Here is a 21,126-nt window from a genome sequence, read left to right on the forward strand (position 1 = left end):
GGAAGGATAGAAGGAGGGGAAATTGGATGACGCAATGACCAGATTTGGTCCAAAGTATGGCCCTTATCGTGGGTGGGGGCAGTGATGTGAGGAGTAAAATTTAATGACTGAAGAGTAGCAGAGAAGTCTTTGGATGCAGAACTTTCTCTGGGATCATCAGGCCAATAATTAAAGTCCCCAAGTAGGACACCTGACGAGTTGTTTACTGCCAGGGTGGCCAAGATGTCCTGTAGTAAGGGAACAAACTGAGACATGGGCAGGGGAGGCCGATAAATGAGCACAAAAGTAAGGGGATCAGTAAGGTTAATGGACCGGGCTACCAGGAAATCCACATTGGGTATAGGTGGATAATCAAGAAGCTGGAATCTGAGCGTGGAACGAATAATCATTGCCACACCGCCGCCGACTTTTCCAGCCAGGCGGTCCACGCGAAGAGCATAATGAGTGTCTGGGAGAATAGCCAAGAGGTCAGGAAGTGAATCTGTAGAAAACCAGGTTTCGGTGAGGAATAGATAATCGGGAGAATCTGAAGATAAGAGATTGAAAAGTTCGATTTGGTGCTTAACTGCCGACCGAGTGTTAAGCAAGAGAGCGGAGGCTGCGGGTGGTGAAGGTTGGGGGGGAAGTGTTACCGGATAAACAGGAAGGGAGGGGGTGGGAGGGTGGGGAAGGGGGATTGAGCAAGGAAGGTGGGACGCGAGGACACCAAGTGAGTCAAGACGTTGTGCCAGTGAAGGAGGGAGAGGGCTGGGGGCCATGAGTGCAGATAGTTGCGCAGAAGTGTATGACAAGAATTGAGCAGGGTCTGTGGCCCCTGGTCCCGGCCGGTCGTGGACGGGTGCAGACGGCTTGCCTTAGGCGCGACTTCGGCGCGCAAACGGCGCGCCCGCTGCGCCCCGCCGGTGCACGTACGGGGGAAACACATGATTTATAGGGCTGTTCAGGGCGTGGCCAGGTGAAAGTGGGCGTGGCTCGGGGAGCGGCTCGCTGATGGCGGCGAGCGAGGGATCCTGAACCCGCTGCAGCGTCTACCTCGCCGGAACGGGGAGCAATGAGGCAAGGGAGAGGTCCCTGCAAGGGTAGGTAAGTTTAATTAAAAAGCGCAAAGTGAACGCTAGACAGGACAAAAAAGTTTAAAAATCACAGGGCTTCGAGTAGGGCTCCCGCGGAAGGCAGGGGAGAATCCAGAATAACGAGCTTGTATTCAGCTCCTAGTTTTTAAGCCCAAAGTGGGCGTGGCCAGGTGAAAGTGGGCGTGGCTCGGGGAGCGGCTCGCTGATGGCGGCGAGCGAGGGATCCTGAACCCGCTGCAGCGTCTACCTCGGCTGCGCGGGGAGCAAGGAGGCAAGGGAGAGGTCCCTGCAAGGGTAGATACGTTTAATTAAAAAGCGCAAAGTGAACGCTAGACAGGACAAAAAAGTTTAAAAATCACAGGGCTTCGAGTAGGGCTCCCGCGGAAGGCAGGGGAGAATCCAGAATAACGAGCTTGTATTCAGCTCCTAGTTTTTAAGCCCAAAGTGGGCGTGGCCCGGTGAAAGTGGGCGTGGCTCGGGGAGCGGCTCGCTGATGGCGGCGAGCGAGGGATCCTGAAGCCGCTGCAGCGTCTACCTCGGCTGCGCGGGGAGCAATGAGGCAAGGGAGAAGTCCCTGCAAGGGTAGGTAAGTTTAATTAAAAAGCGCAAAGTGAACGCTAGACAGGACAAAAAAAGTTTAAAAATCACAGGGCTTCGAGTAGGGCTCCCGCGGAAGGCAGGGGAGAATCCAGAATAACGAGCTTGTATTCAGCTCCTAGTTTTTAAGCCCAAAGTGGGCGTGGCCAGGTGAAAGTGGGCGTGGCTCGGGGAGCGGCTCGCTGATGGCGGCGAGCGAGGGATCCTGAACCCGCTGCAGCGTCTACCTCGGCTGCGCGGGGAGCAATGAGGCAAGGGAGAGGTCCCTGCAAGGGTAGGTAAGTTTAATTAAAAAGCGCAAAGTGAACGCTAGACAGGACAAAAAAGTTTAAAAATCACAGGGCTTCGAGTAGGGCTCCCGCGGAAGGCAGGGGAGAATCTAAGTATTGCGATAAAAATGGTACCTTACTTGTGTTGGTAGGCCTAGTGCCCGTGATAGGTAAAGGCCCAAAACACAACATAGACACATCACATTTTTTAACTCAAAACTGACCTATTTTTTGCAAAGTGAGTGTTAGAAATGGAATCTTTTGGCATGTTTCCCCTGTTTTTTTTGCTTTCCACGCTGGCTCTCCATCAGACCCTTGCCCGCACAACATCTTCAACAAAGCCAACACCACAATCGCACCCTATCTCCGCAAGGTCATCAACACCTCCTTCGAGACCCCAACCTTCCCAGAGAGCTGGAAGCACGCATAGATCAACGCCCTACTCAAGAAACCCAAGGCGGATCTGAGAGTCCTCAAGAACTTCCGGCCCATTTCCCAGCTCCCCTTCCCAGCGAAGGTCATTGAGAAGATCGTCAACGGACAACTGTCCCGCTACCTCGAGGATTACAACATCTTGGACCCATCCCGATCCGGTTTCCGCAGCAACCACAGTACCGAAACCACCCTCATCGCCGCCACCGAAAACATCAGGGCCCTGCTGGACAACAGTGAAACTGCAGCCCTCATCCTCCTGGACCTCTCAGCCACCTTCAAAATAGTTTGCCACCACACCCTATGCACCCACGTCCACAATGCAGGGATCTGTCACAAGGCTCTGGAATGGACCACTCCTTCCTCTCTGATAGAACGCAGAGTGTCCGCCAGCCACATTTACGATCCAAAGCCCCCAAGATCATCTGCAGCGTACCCCAAGGATCCTCCCTCAGCCCAACACTGTTTAATGTCTACATGGCACCTCTCGCCCACGTAGCCTGGCAGCACAACCGCAACCTCATCTCCTACACCGATGACACCCAGCTGATCCTCTCCCAAACTAAGGACCCCATCACCGTCAAAACCAACCTCCACGAAGGAATGAAGGCTGTCGCCGAATGGATGAAGAACAGCCGTCTGAAGCTGAACTCTGACAAGATGGAGGTCCTCATCCTTGCCACCACCCCCCCGCGTGGTACAACTCATGGTGTCCGAACTCTCTGGGTGCAGCACCGACACCCACCGACCACGCACGCAACCTGGGGTTCATACTCAACTCCACACTCTCCATGACCAAGCAAGTCAACGCCGTCTCATCCTCCTGTTTCAACACCCTCCGCATGCTCCTCAACATCTACAGATGGATGCCCATCGAAACAAGAACAACGGTTACCCAAGCCCTCATCAGCAGCAGACTGGAATACGGAAATGCCCTCTACGCAGGAACCTAAACTCCTGAAACGACTACAACGCATACAGAATGCCTCTGCATGCCTGATCCTCGATATCCCTCGCCACAGCCACATCACACCCCACCTAAGAAACCTGCACTGGCTCCCCGTCAATAAGAGGATCATCATCAAGCTCCTCACCCACGCACACAAGGCACTCCACAACACCGGACTGGCATACCTCAATAGGCGACTCACCTTCTACACCCCAAACCGCCAACTCCGCTCTGCCGACCTCGCACTCGCAACCATCCCCCGCATCCGAAGACCAACCACTGGCGGCAGATCGTTCTCCCACCTCACCAGGAAGACCTTGAACACCTTCCCCATCCACCTGCGGCAGATCCAGGTCCTACTTACCTTCGTGAGGCTACTCAAGACCTGGCTGTTCGAGCAGTAGCAGCACCCTACCCCCCCAGCGCCTTGAGATCCTCACGGGTGAGTAATGCTCTCTATAAATGCTCTGATTGATTGATTGATTGTGGAGGACAAACAACACTTATTTAGACAAGTTGATCGTATACCCGGAGTATTTGCCATAGACAGGAAAGATACTCAGTAGTCTGGGAATTCCCGATTTTGGGGAGGCCACGTAAAGGAGGATTTCATCAGCATATACTGATATTCTGTCCTCCCAGTCGTCTGTCCACTGCAAACTGCGCATCAACAGGTCTCCCCTAATCCAGGCCACCAACAGTGCAAGAATTAGAACTCACATGACTGTTGAGCTTACTGGGGAAAAAATACAGGCCTTTCCAGAAATTGTACAAAGGCAGAGCAGCATGACTTCACAAAGCCATATTGAGGATTGTGTGTCAATGTGTGTATTTCATGGTTGCTGGCAATACAGAATAGTGGGTCTAATGCACAAAACTCTTTTTTGTGTTTTCAAAGTGTGTGATTTGCACAACATCAACTGGGATTGCAAACGAAAATGTTGTATGTGCAATAAACTAAACCCATTTTGAGACCCGTTGTGAGTCAAAATGAAGACGGGGAAATAAGGGGGCACCACTTCCTAAATTGCGAATCACAGTGCTATGTATCAACAGTTTGCAACTTCAATTGTAGTTTCAAACAACTGGTCAGTTGACAACCAGGAACGACTGTCTGCCCCCCAAAGGGTACACAGTCAAAATATTGACTACAAAATATCGACTGGACACAATATCGAGTTTTAAATATCGAATGGACAAAATATCGACAGGACAGAATATAGACATCAAAAATATTGTTATTAAGGTAAGTAATGTAATATCGATTGTTAAAAATATAGACATTTAAAATATCGAAGTATATAATATAGTTTAATAAAATTATCGATTTTTTGATAATATTGATTTTTTTATAGTGATATTTATGTTATTATGTGTGTTAAAAGTCTGTATTTATGTTATAAATAATTTTATTTAATGACATTTTTATTTGTTAATTTTTGCGTAATTTAATTCTGTAGCGGGTTGTGGGTATATAGGGGAATTGGGTGGGAAGTAATTTAATTATAATTAATTAAATATGTAAATTAATTTATTGTTGTTCATTTTTAATTATTTGTTAATTAATTTATATTTGGTAATTAATGAACTTTTAATTTGCAAATAATTTTAATTAATTGATTAATTGCTAATTATGTTAATTTTACTAATTTATTTTCTGTAGCGGGTTGTGGGTTTATAGGGGAATAGGGTGGGAAGTAATTTATTTTTAATTAATTAAATATGTAAGTTTATTTATTGTTATTCATTTTTAATTAGTAGTTAATTAATTTATATTTGGTAATTAATTTACTTTTAATTGGCAATTAATTTTAATTAATTGATTAATTGCTAATTATGTTAATTTTACTAATTTATTTTCTGTAGCGGGTTGTGGGTTTATAGGGGAATTGGGTGGCAAGTAATTTATTTATAATTATTTAAATATGCTAACATATTTATTGGTATTGTTATAGAATTAATTGTTTATTAATTTTTTTATGGCTAAATAATTAAATTAGAATTGCTAATTAATTTTATTTAATTGAATATTTGCTAATTATGTAAATTTAATAACATTGTTTAATTGTATTAAATTAGAATTTATTGTAAATTAATTTTTAAATTTGAAATTATTGTAAATTTGTTATTAATTTGTATTAATAGTTAAATAATTGTAATAATTAATTTTTATTAGTAATTTTTTATTGATTAATTATTATATTATATTAAATTCGTAATTACTTTTAAATAATATCTTTCAGATATTAATTTATATTTATTGAAATAATATATGAAGTATTTCATTTCCCTACTGTTGCACCTACTGGATTGGGAATAGTAATTTTAACCCCTACGCTATCCAACGCTTTCCCTACTGTTGCACCTACTGGAGTGGGAATAGTAAATTTTATCTCTACGCTATCCAACGCTTTCCCTACTGTTGCACTCTTTGTAGTGGGAATAGTAATTTAAACCCCTACGCTATCCAACCCTTTCCCTACTGTTGCACTCACTGGAGTGGGAATAGTAATTTTTACCCCTACGCTATCCAACGCTTTCCCTAATGTTGCACCCACTAGAGTGGGAATAGTATTTTTTAGCCCTACGCTATCCAACACTTTCCTTACTGTTGCACCCACTGGAGTGGGAATAGTAATTTTAACTCCTACGCTATCCAACGCTTTCCCTACTGTTGCACCCACTGGAGTGGGAATAGTAATTTTTACCTCTACGCTATCCAACGCTTTCTCTACTGTTGCACTCTTTGGAGTGTGAATAGTAATTTAAACCCCTACGCTATCCAACGCTTTCCCTACTGTTGCACTCTTTGGAGTGGGAATAGTAATTTTTACCCCTACGCTATCCAACGCTTTCCCTAATGTTGCACCCACTGGAGTGGGAATAGTATTTTTTAGCCCTACGCTATCCAACACTTTCCTTACTGTTGCACCCACTGGAGTGGGAATAGTAATTTTAACTCCTACGCTATCCAACGCTTTCCCTACTGTTGCACCCACTGGAGTGGGAATAGTAATTTTTACCTCTACGCTATCCAACGCTTTCTCTACTGTTGCACTCTTTGGAGTGTGAATAGTAATTTAAACCCCTACGCTATCCAACGCTTTCCCTACTGTTGCACTCTTTGGAGTGGGAATAGTAATTTTTACCCCTACGCAATCCAACGCTTTCCCTACTGTTGCACCCACTGGAGTGGGAATAGTATTTTTTACCCCCACGCTATCCAACACTTTCCTTACTGTTGCACCCACTGGAGTGGGAATAGTAATTTTTACCCCTACGCTATCCAACACTTTCCCTACTGTTGCACTCACTGGAGTGGGAATAGTAATTTTAACCCCTACGCTATCCAACGCTTTCCCTACTGTTGCACCCACTGGAGTGGGAATAGTAATTTTTACCTCTACGCTATCCAACGCTTTCTCTACTTTTGCACTCTTTGGAGTGGGAATAGTAATTTAAACCCCTACGCTATCCAACGCTTTCCCTACTGTTGCACTCTTTGGAGTGGGAATAGTAATTTTTACCCCTACGCTATCCAACGCTTTCCCTACTGTTGCACCCACTGGAGTGGGAATAGTATTTTTTACCCCTACGCTATCCAACACTTTCCGTACTGTTGCACCCACTGGAGTGGGAATAGTCATTTTTACCCCTACACTATCCAACACTTTCCCTACTGTTGCACCCACTGGAGTGGGAATAGTAATTTTTACCCCTACGCTATCCAACACTTTCCCTACTGTTGCACTCACTGGAGTGGGAATAGTAATTTTTACCCCTACGCTATCCAACACTTTCCCTACTGTTGCACTCTCTGGAGTGGGAATAGTAATTTAAACCCCTACGCTATCCAACGCTTTCCTCACTGTTGCACCCACTGGAGTGGGAATAGTAATTTTTACCCCTACGCTATCCAATGCTTTCCCTACAGTTGCACTCTGTGGATTGGGAATAGTATTTTTTCGACTTATGCTATTGTACGGTAATAATATTGGATAATATTTAATTATATTATGTTAATATATATATATGTTTTAACAAATATGATTGTAAAAAAATGTTTTTTTAACTTTCATTCATTATTTAATTATTATAAGTTAATTTAAGTATGTTTAAGTATATTTTAGTAATTAATTTTTAATTTTAATTAAATTTAACACTGTTTTTAATAAAGTCGATATTTTTTCAAACTATATTTTTGTAAATGATATTTTGTACTCGATATTTTTGTACTTACCTGTTTGCAGATACAAACTCGATATTTTTTCTGTAGATATTTTTTCCTCAATATTTTTGCAAGTCGATATTCTGGCAGGCGATATTATTTCAGTGATCCCCCTAAAGTACCCCCAAATGGAAAATATATATATTTTTTTACAGCAGCAGCAATTTCTTTAAAGAACATGGACTGGTTACAAAAAATAGATCCTCGCAGGCTGCCATTCCTGCATGTGGAGCTGGTCAAAGGAGTTTGCAAACAGAGACATGCTCTTTTCTCATTATATCATCACTGGGGAATTTAGGTTTAATATCATCACCTTTATTAAGCCCAACTGCTAGGTTTACAGATCATTCTGGCACTTGCAATGTTTGTTATTTTCAATTGCTCCTATAGCTAAAAGTGATGAAAGTCCTACAGTGTTTTAATATTTTTTATATTAAATTAGTGCTTAGTACTATACATCGTAATATTCTAATGTCATTCTCGTAGACAAGAACTGTGAAACTCATGTCAAGACATTATCAGTACTGAATAAGCAAATATTTGACTGCAGAGTGCAATGTGAGTAAACTGAACTGGACAATTATTTGTAATTAATTGAACTGCATCTTCCATAATGCCCTATGGGAGAGAGGTTGGGCTGTAACACTGTGAGATTCTGAACAATAGCTCCAAAATGCCGTTTTCCCTTAGTTTTATTTATTTATTTATTTATAGGTTTTGTATTGCGCGAACATGACCCAAGTGGGTATTAGAGCGCTTTACATAAGTCGTAGAACAAATAAGCACACAGAAATACATAACAAAGATAAATAGGGAGAAGGCTATGTGGCAGACGATAAGTACAAGAAACATCAAGAACAAAAGGGACATTATGGTAGGCAGCAATGGATTGCAATAGGTGACCTGTAATAGTAGGGATATTAAAAGTCTTGCGTAAAGTGGAGTTGACAATGTTAAAATAAATGTTCATGTTTCGCCACTCCAGTGCCCAAATCTCTGCAATTCATCGACAATTTGAAGAACACATAAATTATAAAAGATGAATCTCTTGTGCCACATACAAAACTTTGTTACATGGCGTGAGGAACTCTTTCTTATACCCAAATCCTAGTTGAGAATCTGTAATAGGGACAGGGCGCATCAGTATACTGTACAGCAGTTCATTGATGTGGATCTCTTCACTCTTTTGAATTTTCTTCATTTAGAAAATTCGTCGTCGTTTTCCTCTGGTTGATAATTTTAAAACTAAGGACATTTTATTCAGTCGAGAAACACTGTAGACCACCAGGTGAACTAAATAATTAGGTGATTTACCAAAAGGGCGATGCCTTTGAAAGTCTGATTGGACCTCTTTGGAAGATTGGTAGGCCTCTAAATCTACCTAAAACAGTGGTGACTCAGAACTGCATTCAGGCCAAGGGCAGAGTTGTACACATCAGGAACACTTGACATCTTCATTGCCAGTGGCATAACACAAACTGATGCCGCCCTACACCCAATGCTGAATGTGATGAGAGGCCACAGATATTCATTAGCTTTGGGCTGATTGGGGGTCCCATAAGGGCTGGGGGCTCTTTGAAGGTTTGGAGGACCCCTACACTGCTGGAGCTCAAGAGACATGTGCTGTGCCATTGTTTCTCACCTGTACCAACAGAAATTTCAGAAGTACTAGGATGTCAGGAAATGTTTTGGTTTCTTTCACTGCATTCTGTTTCTAACATAACCCCAGTCCACTTACTCATGCTATCAGCAGGTGAATAAACACGTTCCAGAAATACTTGCTTACCACCTGGGGCATGCATGGCTCTTTCTTGCCAATTGATTTTTTAAAACAGTTGTATGATGTGGTTGGAACTTTAAAGAATTGTAAATCTCTTCCAGACGGTTGGCGAATGCTCTGCTCTGTGTTTGCTACACCATTAGCCACAGTCGCGTTTTTCAAAATGTGTATAAGATGAGAAACAGATGATATCATGTCAACATGATTCTGCTTATTATAGCAATAATATTACAAACATAACCTCTTTGGCTTTTGCATTTTGTGCACGATGCACCCAAATGACATAAGATGTAGGTAAATAGGATTTACCGATTCTAAAATACCGAATTTTACCGATTCGGTATTTTAGAATCGGTAAATGCTATGTAGGTAATAATTTGGTAAAAATTACCGAATCGTTAAGATTCGGTAATTACTGAATCGGTATTTACCGATTCGGTAATTGCCATTCATTCCTATGGGCCTCCGTAATCGGTAATTACCGATTCGGTATTACCGATTCCTTAAATGCAAGAGCAATAAGGAATCAGTATTAAGGAATCGGTATTCCTTATACCGATTCCTTATCTACATTAGGAATGGCTAAATACCGGTCGGTAACACTGAAATTGACCACATTTCGGCGTTACCGACCAGTATTTACCCACCTACATCTGGCCCCAACTGACGTGATTCAATATGAAGATATGCCTGGACATAGACAAGATGATAACATTCAGGTCTGCCTGTGTCATGATGTCCAGAACTCATGTTCCAGTTGGGGGATACTGAGCAATTATTTCCTTTGATGGCACACAGTTCCCATGTTCCCTTTTGAAACTTCTCTTTTAACATTCACCTGGCTGTGATTACTATAATCTCATGCTATCCTGTCTCACTACGTCAATTCTTTCTACCTGGGCGAAATGGAATATCTGTTTTGCATGACACAACGAATTAAAAATGGTGGAGCAAGACAACTCCTTTAACTGAAATCACAGGACCACATCAGTCCAAACCTATGTGTTCAGTTGCAAAGATAATTTGCTGTTTAAATGCAAGGAGTATTTGCGCATACCATTTCACCCTAATGACCTCATTTACACAATGGAGGATTGTCAACCAAAGGAGCAAAGGTCAAGGCCATCATGCGTTTTTTCTTCTAGGTACCCCCTCTCCCCATCTTGATTGATAGATACTGTTTATTTAGGTACAAGTGTCACATTGAAATGCACCTTAATTCATAGTGTTACTCGTTGTCACATCATGATGAAGTATGCTCAAGTATATTGATGTTTTTGGTATAGATGGAAGTTTGTTTTCCAGTAATTGTTTTGAAATAACGAACAATGTTTCATAGAAAGGTATTATGTCCATTCGCATGCATTATTTTTTAACAATATGCAAGGTTTCACATGCCATAAGGAAGTCAAAGGGTGCTACTACCTTTTTGCTAATTGTTTACTCACACAATATATAAACTAAGAACAGAGTGTAATGAGATAGAGAGGAACTTAGTACCAGACACTCTAGACAGAGGCCATACAGAGTTGTAATCATTTGCTTTCACTGAAAGCTAAGGGAAGACACAGCTAGTCTACACTCGGTGGGTTTATCTGCCTGAACAGCTCAGAATAGTAGACGCTGTTACTTTAATGAACATTGGTTCTATTGTTCGGAGAGGTATGAATGTGAACCATATTTGAAACTCAAATTAAGCCCTTCTTGGTGCTCAGTTTAGATAGCCAAGAGAAAGATTGGTGGGTTTAAGATATTAACATAAAGGAGGCTTTATGATATCACCACAATTTTGCAATATTGTTTGTTGATTAGCCTGTTGATGAATATTGTTGATTCATTTTGCTGATTTTTTATATTTATAATTCTTTTTTAATGCTATAGAATAAATCCTTAAAGTAGATTTCTGTTTTCTAATGTTCTTGAGTGTGCCTTTCCATGACAAAAGATGGTTTAGGTTCCAATACCTATGTAACGATTGATTGTTATAAAAAAAACACATCTCAATCAACTAATACTTGGAGGGCTATGGGGTAGTTATAGTCCATTTGGTGTTCTGTCTCAGTTTGGCACATTGAAAACACCTTGGTGACAGGGTATCTAGAGGGCCTATTACTGGGCCATGTTCTGTGATAAATATCCAGAAAATGTATCACTAGTGTGGTACTATAGCTATGAAACCAACTGGGTAAAAATATGTGAAAGCAGGTAGTGAATTTTTTAATCACTTATGGCATGATATATTTTGAAGGGCTATAAGTAGCTAATGAAAGAAATCCTTACCTAAGGGCTGCATTCGTTTTCCATAGAAGTTTCATCAGAGAGTCTATTTGTTTTCTCTCTTAGCACAACCTTAATTTTAAAGAGTACAGTTTTTGGCGATTTAGAAGGATTTTAATTTTTTATTTAAATGTGACAGTAGACATTTAATGGTTCAAAAAGCTTTTTATAGACTGATCTAACACTTCACATCAATACATTTGTACTGTATAAGTAATCTATAGGACAGGGCAACATTTATATTACTCTGGTGCTAATCGAGGAAATTTACATAAAGTCTATCACGTGAAATTATGTAATTTTTATATGTTGCATAATTACACCACTGCTTGATCGAACATTGCAGTGCAAGAGCACAGAAACAAAACAAACAATTAGAATGTGAGAGGCTGTTCACAGCATTTGTCTTTTTAGCTCTGTTTTGTGGCATAACACATAGCCTCACATCAAAAATTGATCAATATAGCACTCAATGATCAGTTTGCATTTTGCGTAAATACATGGAATTTCATAAAATGTTCCCATAATTATGTGAAAGCAAATTAAATGAATTTCTCTTACCCCTAATAGTGAGAACCTTCAAATGAGTTGCAGTTTGGAAATCTAATTCTTCTCTTTACTTTACTCCATTTCCTTTTGCAAGTAGTTGCTTCTCCCTGCATGAGCATGCCCTCCTTTATTTTTACTGTGAAGAAAATAGAAGGAAACAATTGAACACATTTGAAAATATATATTTGTTGTCACACAAATGTTGCATTGTACACCTTATAAAGAGCTACATTTAAAGGTAATTAATTACAACATTTTAAAATAAGTACCAAGGTTAATCAGGCAGAAGATTGAGATAACTTTTTTAAAACACAGTACACAAAACGTTGAGGATTTAACAATGTAATACTAACAAAGTGAAAGAAATGCACCTAGGTGTCATTTATAGCAAGAGCTTGTAATAGCAGAAATTGGAACCATTTTTATTTGTATATTCAGCCTTCTGTATAGAATATATGAATAATTCCGAAGCTATCTTCTTAAGCAGCACGTCTCCTATGGGCACATTCAGCGAGCTAGGTGAGCACACTAGTTCTACGTTAGAAATATGTGATCTTCGGGGCGTGGCTTGGAGGGCAATGAGGACGGTCGTCTGATTCCGTCAGCTCCGCAGTCCTGAGGCCAACAACGGCAAGTTTCACCAGCCAAACAGAACAGTAACAAGCACCGACAGCCAGCCTCCGACGTCGGAATCCACAGGCACATCCCTAGAGCGCAGGTTCTTCAAACAGTTTCTACCACTACTCAAACCTACGCTGATAGACGTACTCACAAACTGCGCCCACAAAGGCAGCATGACACCAACAATGGCAGAAGCCAACATCATAGTTATACCCAAAGAAGGCAAAGATATCCAGCACCCCAACAACTACAGGCCGATATCACTTATTAATGTAGATTGCAAGATCTATGCGAAAATCCTGGTGACCAGACTAAACACCTACCTACCTAAGCTCATACATTGCTCACAGGTAGGCTACCTTAAAAATAGAGTATCACACGACAACACCAGACTGCTCTGTCACATAATAAACCATGCAGGTAAAAGCAACAATGTGGCAGTTATGATAGCCTTGGACGCAGAAAAGGCATTTGACAGAGTGTCCTGGCCATTCCTAGACCAATGCATGCAGAAATTTGGACTAGGACAAAACTACAGGAAGATGGTCCTGGCTCTATACAACGACCCGAAAGCACGCTTAGTGGTTAACGGGGGGGCACTGAACTACTCTGCTTAGAACGAGGGACCAGACAGGGATGCCCACTTTCACCAGCCCTCTTCCTCCTAGCAATAGAACCGCTGCTACACATGATAAGATCAAACACGGACATATCGGAGATACCCATAGAAGGAGAAACATTCAAACTAGCTGCCTACGCGGATGACGTCCTAATAATAATGGAAAAACCGGAAGAGTCAATAAAAGCCCTCATGGACACCATAGAATAGTATGCACACGTATCAGGGTATAAGCTAAATAGGGAAAAATCAGAGTGTAAGTCATTAAATATCCATACCACGAAGACAGTACTAGGTATGTCAGGGCTCACATGGCAAAAAAAGTCCATCAAATACTTAGGCATCCTCTTCGAGAAGGACCTCAGGTCCACACTAGATCAGAACGAACAAGCAATACTACGTAAAATCAAAGAACGGACAGAGGGGTGGTCACCCAAATTCAACACATGGTGGGGAAGGGTGGAAACGATCAAGATGATGCTCACACCAATAGTGAACTACATGCTTAATATGCTCCCATTGATCAACACAGCGGACTGCCATAAAAAACTAGACAAACTGCTCAACACCTTCCTGTGGAAGGGCAAGAAGCCTAGACTTAGCCTACAGAAACTCAGACTAGCCAAGGGCCTGGGAGGCCTCAATATAACAAACTTTAAGATATTCCAAACAGTTTGTATAGCGAAACAAGGACTACACTGGCTGACCCCTCAACAAGAATACACCCCGGCATGGCTCTCACTAGAGAGGAAACTACTAGAAGGCATGGAACCCATCGCATTACTCACTGCAACCAAACACCCCGCAATCAGACATAACCCTATACTAAGGAACACAAGGAAGGCCCTCCTTAAGATAGACAGGCTTCTAGACACAAGTGTGAGGAACTCGCATCTTGAGTCCATATGGCACAACCCCAGAATCAAATACAGAGACAGAACACTAGACATACACTCTTGGTACAAACATGGCATCTCCACAGTTAACCAACTACATCAACACGGTCAACACACCACGTTTGACACACTCAAAGATGAACACAAACTGGACAACATCGAATTATACAACTTCCTAAAGATCAAAGTGGCGATTAGCAAGGCAGGCCTTAACAAACACACACCCTCAATCCTGCAATACGCTACCAACCTAAACAAACTGGGGCACCAGGTAGCGCACCTGTACAAAGTCCTACGCCCCAAGTCCTCAAAACTCAACAACAAGGTCACATCATACTGGGAAACACTCATAGGTAGAGAGCTTAGCGAGGGAGAGAGGACCGAACTCTGGACATCCACGTCGAGGAAGAAAGTAACAACCACCCTAGACCAAACTAAATTCTGGCTGATACACAAAGCTTACTGGACCCCAGCCCGCCTAGCTTCCATAGGAATTAGAGAAAGCGACTCCTATTGGAATTGTAACATTAAACAGGAGATCTAGCACACCTCCTGTTCCACTGTACCAAGGTCAAGAAGTTCTGGAACATGATAGGCACACTGATAAATGACATAACAGGCGCCTCACTCAAACTTGAGCTCCACAGTCTGGCCTTAGGCTTCATGGCTCCCTCAATCAAAACCAAAGAGGACAGGGACCTGATTGACCTACTGCTGACGGCAGCAGCCATGACGATACTGAACAACTGGAAGGACACAGCGAAAGCCACTTTTAAGGCATGGTTCAACTGGGTTACATTCCTAAGAGGGGCAGACACCATAACGGCCAAACACACACAGACGCCCCACAAGAACTGCGAAATGTGGCGATCACTGGACAGCTACCTGTCCTCACACAAACCGCCGTAGTAACGGCAACAAGCAACGCAGACACAGGAGCCTCAACTGAGTCACAGACACCGCCCATGCACAGCACCATAAAACTCCCCCCTACTGGTAGCTTCTCCACTCTCTCTTCTTCTCTTTCTTTTCTTTCTCGGCCTCTGGGACTAGGAGAGTGGGCAATCAACAAACGTGCGGAAGACTATCAAAAGGACATCAGGGAGGGGCGGAGGGCAAACTAAGAATATTGATACTAGGGCACGAACTAACGAAACACACTGCCAGGAACGGCACAGCCACAGTCAGATGTGCCAAGATGATGGACTTGTGTTGCCTCCCTGTAACCCCCCCTCCCCCAGGGCATTTTATATCTGTTTTCTCTGTAAATTACCTCCCATGTATACGTGATGCACCATGTAAATCTAATTTTCAATAAATATTTTACTGAAATAAGAAATATGTGATCTTCTGAGCCAGTTGTTACCGTAAGAAGGTGTATTGATATACGGGTGTATAATGTCATGAGAATTGCCCATGGTCCTATCTATGAATTTCCTGGGTAGATCTGCTAGTAGCCAATGGACATTCAACATTAGTGGTGGTGTGCACCTATTTAATTTACAGTTAAAAGCACATCTTTTAACTTAAGCCTGCAGTCATATCTGTGTCACAGTAGTGTTTGTGCAGAGTTGCAACACAACACGTTCTCAGCACTGCAAATGATGTTTTATTTATTTACAGATCAAAGAGTCCATGGGCCTGATTATGAGATTTGCCGTGCTGGAGCAGGTCGGCCCTCTCCCGCACCGCCAAATCCGCATTTGAAGCACCTGCCAGATTTTGAGTTTCCTCCTGTCTGGCAGGTGGTTCTTTAGTGTGCCCACAGCAGTGCCTATGAAATAGGCACCACAGTGGGAATGTCAAAATCAGTACCTGAAGGGCATAGACTGCTGCAGTCCATGCCTTGCAGGTACTGGGGTGCATGCACATAGGGGCGACCAATATGTGCCCCCCTGCATGCACCACATGACTCTGATACACAAGGGGTCCCTCTAGGGCCCCCTTTATTACCTAACCACCACAGTTTTCGTGGGGGACACATCACCATGAAAAGTACGATGATGAGTAAACTAGTAATATGCTTGGTGGGGCTGCTGTAGCCCCACAAAGCATATTGCAGCCTCAAGACTATCACGCCACTGCAGGGATCTCTGATGCCTGGTGGTTGTGGTGGTTTCGGGGTGCCCTGGTTGTAATAGGCTGGTTGGAACACCGCCATGCCCCCAGCCAGTCTTGTGCTCCAAGGACAACCAGACTCATAATAAACCGTTTTGTGTCTTACATTGTGCATGGCCCAGTTCATGAATATTTATGAAATTGATTTAGTATGTGCACCATTCCACTCATTAACAAATGAAAAAGTGGCAGATGTCTACAAGTGGCACAAGCCCCCAGTCTCTGCTTTTGGCTTCACAATGCAAAACCATTGTCAATTTTGTTGCTTCACCATAGAAATTTGAAATGCCAGATGTAGAAGATCAAGTCAAAATGATCATACAAATTGATACATGAACTTGCCTTCAATCTTACTCAAGCAGTCTTTAATGTCTACTTCAACTTGATACTAATGCTAAATTAACATTAACATTGCTTTACAGGGGATTCATTGAATTACTATTTGGTGCAGGGATATGACAGGGTGCTATGGTCACATGAGTGGATTGAGGAGTAGTCTGGGCAGCTGCAATTTGAATTGTTTGTAGTATCCAAAGTGTTAACATGGATGCTTCAAGGTATCATCCACTGGCATAGTCAAGATGGAATAATACTGAGTAATCTCCTTCACAGTCATCCTTCAGGATGTCCACCACTTGTAGCATTGCATGTAAAATAAGTAGGACTTAAGAATCTCCTCGTATAACACTGATCATTGTAATTGTAAGTAGTTGCTTCTCCCTACATGATTATATATGATTATATATAGGAATCTTGATTCCGGTCCAGGAAAGACATGGCTTGGCAGTTCGGGCTGGACTGTTCCCATGAGGCACAGGGTCATGCATAATAATAATAATAAAAATAATAATAATAATTAAAAAAAAATCCCCTCCTGCCCATTTAATTTGCTGCTTGTAAGATCTGCAGTGATGATGCTGCAAGAATATATGGGGCTCAATTTGTGGTATTGTTCTGTCTTCTTTCATTTTACCATGAGTCAATGCAAGTTTCATCCTCTGCTATGAAACATGGCTTATTTATGTGATATTGGCGTAGGGCAGCGCAGCAAGGAACCTTGCTGCACTGCCCTACCCTAAAGTGAAAGATGAGGAAAGCACCATATTCAAACAACACTGTGCATTCCTGGTCTTTCTCCCTGTCCTGGTGCCCTTTGAGCAGCCTAGTGCCAATGTAGGCACCCTTGCACCAGGGATGGATCCTCTGTATTGACAGAGGAGCGCTGCCCCCTGCTAAAAGAGGAAAAATAAAATGATAATAAAAGCATTTTATTATCGTTTTATTTTTACCTAACAGCTGACGATGCAAGTCTTTAGTGGGGTGGTGTCAGGCAATCCTTTTGGACAAGCATGGCCGGGGGAGGAGTGGTGGGCACTTTTAAGTACACGTGAGTTTGGTTGGCCGTCCAAGGCCAGCCAAATTCACATGCGCAGTGTAATATCTCCAACCGAATTGTGTTGCACAGCCGGGTCGCAAAACCACACCAGACTCCAATGCATTGTCTAAGCGGCCCCCAAATCCGCTCAGACCATTCCCACATGCTGAGAATAGTATTGCCAGCATGAGAGAACCACAGTGATTTATTCCCAGCATGATAGAAGAGCGGGGATTTTGAATCTAGGAGCCTGCGCAGTTGTAGTCCAGGATCTGAGGAGAGACGCAAGGTGGGGGCCTTTGAAGTGGCAGGCAAGTGTAATGTTACGTATTTTTAGTTGTGTATTTAGTTTTTTTTGTACTGCCCGTGCCGCACTACTAAGGAATTATAGCAGCCATGGTGCAAGAAGGCCTCTATTGCATGCAGGATTGTTTTTGTGCAGGAAGGGGCACCCTCCTGCACAAAAGCAATCCTAAGAGAATGCGCACACCACAGTGGCGGGCGCATCCTAATACCCCCCACGGGACCCCTGCCCTTATGGCGGGCGGTCCCAATAACCGATAGGATGGCGGGCGGACTAAGTCCGTCCGCCATCCTAATGACCCCCATGGTATTTCCAGGACCGGCCTGTGGGGAAGTAGTGATGTTTTCAGCATTTATGTGAGTCTGAAAAGCTGCGCGTGCCGGGACAGAGTCAAATTCTCTGAAAGGACCTGAACAGTAAGGACTGGTGCTAGCGGCTATGACAGGCTGACGGGACTGAGGTAGAGAAGGTCTCATCTTGGGTGAGCAACTGTCTATGAGAGGCTGGCGGGGCTGGGTCAGTAGTAGTCACATCTTAGGTTAGCTTGGATCAGTGCCTCTATTAAAGAGTTAATGGCACTACCCACTGCATAGGTGCAAGCCCAGGAACCTAGGCATAATTGCAAGCTCAGGATTCATCACATAAGTACAAGCTCAGGACCCGTAGCATTCCTGCAAGTTCAGGACCTGTTACATAAGTACGAGCTCAGAGTCAAAACAAGACTGCTTTTGAGACCCACTTAGCAATGGACATTGTGCTCTTCCCCCAAGCCCTGGATACCAAGGTAGGGTCGATCACAAAGAGGAGGACCCCCTTGTAGAGGTAAGATAACAGAGTCTGGGGATGGGAGAGATATCATTAATGGAGAGAGGTGGTGATGATGTTGGGTGTGGGGGAGCGGGATGTGTCCATGTACATGTGGGGTACACTATTTGTGGGGTGGGACATAGGACTGAAGGGGGCACAAGAAGGGAGTGGAATTAAACCCGGGACAGCTGACTCGATATGCACACTGTCTTCCCGGCTCCTTCAGGTACTTGGACTGATCTGGGTCTGTGAAGCCAGGATAGGGCTTAGAAACACTCTTGAGGCAGAGCAAAACACAAAGATAAGAGAAAGAGGCACATCCAAACCCTTCCCTCAGCGGTTGTTTCCAGCACACAGCTTCCTGGACCACTGTGATGAGTTTAACCTTCCGGGCGATTGGCGACCTTCCCTTGGCTTCTGCAGCTCCCCAATTTTCAGGTTAGTGGGTGCTGGCCAGGTGGTGTTAGTTACGAATACAGAGAGTAGCAGGTAGAGGCATCTGGCAAAGATCCACACAAATCTATACGTTGAGAATGTAAAAAGGGTCATGACTCATTTATAGACTCTTCAAGCTGTTCAACCAAGGCATATGCACTTGTAATGGTAACAAGACAAAATATCGAATTCAAAATATCGAATTACCAAAATATCGAAGTCAAATATAGAATGGACAAAATATCGAATGGACAGAATATAGTGGTGAAAAATATCGAATTGAAGGTAAGTAATATAATATCGATTTTTTTTAAATATAGTAGTCAAAATATCGAAGTATATAATATAGGTATTAAAATATATCGAATTTTTAATAATATCACATTTTTTAAAGTGTTTTGTATGTCAGTATATTAGTGAAAAGTGTATATTATTTTTGTAATTTATTTTAAGTAATGAATTTTATGCTATTTAATTTTTGCGTAATTTAATTCTGTAGCGGGTTGTGGGTTTATAGGGGAATAGGATGGGAAGTAATTTAATTATATTAAATTAAATATAAATTTTTTGAAATTACTAATTACTTTTAATTTAACTCTGCGTTTTAGTTCTGTAGCGAGTTGTGGGTTTATAGGGGAATAGGATGGGAAGTAATTTAATTGTAATAAATTAAATATTTTCATTTATTTATTACTATTCATTTTGAATTAATTCTTATTACATTTTTAATTGGTAATATATTTTTATTAATTGATTAATTGATAATTATGTTAATTGTAGTCACTTATTTTCTGTAGCGGGTTCTGGGTTTATAGGGGAATAGGGTGGGAAGTAATTTAATTGTAATTAAGTAAATAATTGTTATTTTTTTATTGGTATTGATTTTTTATGTATTGTTATTTAATTGTTAGTTGGTAATTCATTTTTATTAATTGGTAATTCATTTTTATTAATTTAATAACTGATAATTACGATAATTGTATCAATTAATTTTCTGTAGCAGATTGTGGGTTTATATGGGAATAGGGTGGGAAGTAATTTAATTGTAATTAATTATTTATTAAAAATTAAAAAAAATATTATTAGGTCGTTTTTGTTATTGAAAATTAATTAGTTAAATAATTATGAATAGGTAATTAATTTTAATACTTGGTATACATTTTTATTATGAATTCGTTTTTGTAATTGAAAATAAATTATTTGTTAATTAATTATGAATAGGTAATTAATTTTAATAACTAATATTTATTTGTATTTATAATTGATTAATTATTACTTAATATTAAATTGGCAATTACTTTTAATAATGTTTTATTAGTATTGATATTTAATTTATTTTGATTAATATATTAAATCATTACTTTCCCTACTGTTAAATTCACTAGAGTGCGAATAGTAATTTTTACCCTCCCGCTATCCAACGCTTTCCCTACTGCTGCACTCTCTGGAATGGGAATAGTAATTTTTACCCCTACGCTATCCAACGCTTTCCCTACTCTTGCACTCTCTGGAGTGGGAATAGTCATTTTTACCCTCCCGCTATCCAACGCTTTCCCTACTGTTGCACTCTCTGGAGTGGGAATAGTCCTTTTTACCCTCCCGCTATCCAACGTTTTCCCTACTGTTGCACTCACTGGAGTGGGAATAGTAATTTTTACCCTCCCGCTATCCAACCCTTTCCCTACTGTTGCACTCACTGGAGTGGGAATAGTAATTTTTACCCCTACGGTATCCAACGCTTTCCCTACTGTTGCACCCACTGGAGTGGGAATAGTAACTTTTACCCCTACGCTATCC

General features: G+C 41.8%; 1 long non-coding RNA gene across 1 annotated transcript in view; it reads right to left on the reverse strand.

Annotated features, from left to right (window-relative positions):
- LOC144782730 (uncharacterized) overlaps nucleotides 1–12,291 on the reverse strand; it is a 43,175-nt gene extending 30,884 nt beyond the window's left edge. Inside the window, exon 1 of the long non-coding RNA XR_013601229.1 lies at nucleotides 12,167–12,291. This is a non-coding gene — a long non-coding RNA (uncharacterized LOC144782730). The remainder of the gene's footprint in view (nucleotides 1–12,166) is intronic.
- Between the last annotated feature and the right edge of the window lie 8,835 nt (nucleotides 12,292–21,126).

The sequence above is a fragment of the Lissotriton helveticus genome, chromosome 9, assembly GCF_964261635.1.
Source record: "Lissotriton helveticus chromosome 9, aLisHel1.1, whole genome shotgun sequence".
Classification (NCBI taxonomy): Eukaryota; Metazoa; Chordata; class Amphibia; order Caudata; family Salamandridae; genus Lissotriton; species Lissotriton helveticus.